This window comes from Cryptomeria japonica, unplaced genomic scaffold (assembly GCF_030272615.1).
Source record: "Cryptomeria japonica unplaced genomic scaffold, Sugi_1.0 HiC_scaffold_97, whole genome shotgun sequence".
In the NCBI taxonomy this organism is placed as follows: Eukaryota; Viridiplantae; Streptophyta; class Pinopsida; order Cupressales; family Cupressaceae; genus Cryptomeria; species Cryptomeria japonica.
In genome coordinates, this window is record NW_026728919.1 from 230,427 (window position 1) to 234,228 (window position 3,802).

At 58.8% G+C, this 3,802-nt stretch overlaps 1 non-coding gene across 1 annotated transcript; it reads left to right on the forward strand.

Annotated features, from left to right (window-relative positions):
* The first annotated feature begins 3,415 nt into the window (after nucleotides 1-3,415).
* On the forward strand, nucleotides 3,416-3,534 carry LOC131864877 (5S ribosomal RNA). The gene has a single exon (XR_009363604.1). It is a non-coding gene; the product is annotated as a 5S ribosomal RNA (ribosomal RNA).
* The last annotated feature ends 268 nt before the right edge of the window (nucleotides 3,535-3,802 follow it).

Genomic DNA, 3,802 nt, shown 5'->3' on the forward strand with positions numbered 1-3,802 from the left:
ACCTCCCCTATATAAGCTATTTGTCTGATTCTCATACATGTGTAGTCTACAGGAGCAATTAGGACATCGACCCCAACTTTTGACTTCTTAACGAAAACAAGGTCTTTGAGGTTGACGTAATGCGCACAACCAGGGGAGTCGACCCATCAAACCCAACACCTCCCCTATATAAGCTATTTGTCCGATTCTCATACATGTGTAGCCTGCAGGAGCCATTAGGACATTGACCCCAACTTTTGACTTCTTAACGAAAACAAGGTCTTTGAGGTTGGCGTAATGCGCACAACCAAGGGAGTTGACCCATCAAACCCAACACCTCCCCTATATAAGCTATTTGTCTGATTCTCATACATGTGTAGCCTGCAACAACGATTAGGACATCCACCCCAACTTCTGAATTCGTCTGCGTTGACCGCACCAAAGGTGCACGCCTTGGTGCTCACCAAAATCCGACTTCCGACTTCTTCTGCTATGCGGGGTCTTTGAGGTTGGCGCAGTGCGCACAACCAGGGGAGTCAACCCACCGAATGCAACACCTCCCCTATATAAGCTATTTGTCTGATTCTCATACATGCGTAGACTGCAGCAATGATTAGGACATCCACCCCAACTTTTGACTTCTTAAACAAGACAGGGTCTTTGAAGTTGGTGCAGTGCACACAACCAGGGGAGTCGACCCATCAAACGCAACACCTCCCCTATATAAAGCTATTTGTCCGATTCTCATACGTGTAGTCTGCAGCAGCGATTAGGACATCGACCCCAACTTCCGAATTCGTTTGCATTGACCGCACCAAAGGTGCACGCCTTGGTGTGCACCCTGGAGTGCACTTTGGTGCTCACCTCGGTGCACACTTTGGTGTGCACCTCGGTGTGCACCAAAGGTGCGCACCTTGGAGCGCACCAAAGGTGTACACTTTGGAGCGCACCACATAGGGTCTTTGAGAGGTTGGCGCAGTGCGCACACCAAGGTGGGTGTTGAGGTGCGTGCCGAGGTGGGTGGGTGCTAGGGTGCGCTCCATGGTGGGTGCCAGGGTGGGTGCGTGCTAGGGTGGATTCCAAAGAGGGTCATAGGGTGGGTGCCAAGGTGGGTTGGTGATATAGTGGGTTCAAAGGTGGGTACTAGGGTGGGTTCCAAGGTGGGTCACAAGTTGGGTGCCAGGATGCGTGGGTGTTAGGTTGGGTGCCAAGGTGGGCTCCTGCGTGGGTGGGTGCTAGGGTGGGTTTCAAGGTGGACGCGAGGGCGGGTGCCAAGGTGGGTAACAAGTTGGGTGTTAGGATGGGTGAGTGCTAGAGTGGGTGCCAAGGTGGGTGGGTGCTAAGGTGGATGCCAAGGTGGTTCACAGGGTGGGTGGGTTCTAGGGTGAGTTCCAAGGTGGGTCACAGGTTCAGTGCTAGGGTGGGTGTCAAGGCGGGTGTCGAGGTGCCTGGGTGCTAGGGTGTGGATGCCAATGTGGGTCATAGGGTGGGTACTAGGGTGGGCTGCAATGTGGGTGCCAAGGTGGGTAACATGCTCGGTGGGTTCTAAATTGGGTGCCAGGGTGGGTGTGCACCCACCTTGCCCGAGGTGGGTGCCAAGGTGCCAGTGTGGGTGGGTGCTAAGGTGGATGCCAAGGTGGGTGAGAAGGTGGGTGATAGGTTGAGTGGTAGGATGGGTGGGTGCCAAGATGGGTCACAGGGTGGGTGCAAGGGTGGGTAGGTGCTAGGGTTGGTGTCAGGGTGGGTGGGTGCTAGGTTGGGTTCCAAGGTGGGTGCGAGGGTGAGTGTCAAGGTGGGTCACAGGTTAGGTGCTAGGATGGGTGAGTGCTAGGGTGCAAAGGTGCCAGGGTGGGTGCTAGGATGGGTCGATGCTAGGGTGAGTGGCAAGGTGGGTCCACAAGTGTCAAGGTGGGTGCCGAGGTGGGTGCCAAGTCGGCGACTGCTATGGTGGATGCCAAGGTGGGTCACGGGGTGGGTGCCAAGTTGCTAGGTTGGGTTCCAAGGTGGGTGCCAACGTGGGTGCTAGGGTGCGTGGGTTAAAGGGTGTGTCACAACGTGGGTGCCAGGATGGGTGCGCACCCACACTGGCCAAGACGGGTGCGGGTGCAAGGTTGGGTTCCAAGCCCGGTCACAGGCTGGGTGCTAGGATGGGTGGGTGCCAAGGTGGGCACCAGGGTGGGTGCACCCACCCTGGCCAAGGTGGGTCACGGGGTGGGTCCTAGGGTGGGTAACGGGGTGGGTACTAAGGTGCGTGCCAAGGTGGGTCATAGGGTGGGTGCCAAGGTGGGCACCAGGGTGGGTGTGCACCAACCCTAGCCAGGGTAGGTCACGGGGTGGTTGTCGGGGTGGGCGTCAAGGAGCCAAGGTGGGTGGCAAGTAGCCAAGTTGCGTGCCAAGGTGGGTGTCGGGGTGGGTGCCAAGGATCCAAGGTGGGTGCCAAGGAACCAAGGTGGGTGTCTGGGTGGGTGCCGAGGTGGGAGCCAGGGTGGGTCCCAAGGTGAGTGCAAAGGTGGGTGCCAGGGTCAAGGTGAGTGCCAATGTGGGTTCCAAGGTGCCAGGGTCAGGGTGAGTGCCAATGTGGGTTCAAAGGTGCTAAGTTGGGTGCGAGGTTGGGTGCGAGGGTGGGTGGGTGCCAAGGTGTGCTAGGTGGAAGCCCGGGTGGGTCGGCATCCCATGGGTGTCGAGTTGGGTGCCTGATGGGTGCTTCTTGTCAAGTTTTAGTCGTCGGGACTCATTTCGAGCCTTAGAGGTCGTTTCTTGTCCGGTTGCCCTGTCTTCGACCTGGGAACCCAATTTTGGTCCTCGGGTCCCATTTTTTTTTGTCTCGCATCCCACTTTTGGCCTGTGGCCTTTTCGGGGTCGATTCTCGTTTTGGGCATCAGAGCATGTTTCTTCTCCTAAAACCCAATATTTGTTTATTAAGTCTCGGAACACATTTTTGTTCTCGTGGACCCATCATGGGTCTTGGAACGCATTTGTGGTCCTTGGGTCCCATTTTGCATCCCGAAACTTGTGTTTTGGTGCTTGATCCCTATTTTGGGTGCCCACCTTGCACCAAGTGCGCACCCGGGGCAAACCGAGCGCCTTGGTGCACCGGGGCAAGATCGAGCGTGCACCCGAGGCGCCCCGAACATGCACCAAGGTGCACTCGGCCCACATGTGAGCGCAGGTCGTTGCGCCCGAGGTGGTGTGTGGGCACCGCGTTGCAGACGGGACACTGCACGCACACGACGCCCCCTCCAGGTGCACGCACGTAGGCCGGGCCGGGTGCACACCCGACGCCCTAGCAAGGTGCGCGCACCCGGGCAGGGCTCACACTTGGCGAACGGGGCGCACTTCGCGAGGGAGGGTGTGCACCTCGACGGGGGTGGGTGGCCGGGGTGGATTCGCACGTGGGTCGCGGTTTGCTAAGTACACACTGCGACAAGCTCATAACGGGTGCGATCATACCAGCATTAGTGCACCGGATCCCATCAGAACTCCGCAGTTAAGCGCGCTTGGGCCGGAGTAGTACTGGGATGGGTGACCTCCCGGGAAGTCCCGGTGTTGCACCCTTTTTTAGTTTTTCGCCGGGCGTCGCAATGCTATTTGAATAAACCTTTTGCCCGTTTGCGTTCTCGTCGGGGCCGGGCCGGGCCGGGGTGCGCTGCCCGCACTACCGCGCGCGCGGGGGCGACACCGAGCGCGCACCCGAGGCACCCCGAGCACACAGGCCACGGTGCAACCCGGGCGTTGTGCGCGCACCCCGGTGCGCCCGAGGTGCTGCGCGCGCACCCAGGTGAAATCGGTGTGCACCTCGGCCAGTGCGCGCTCGGTCGAGTCG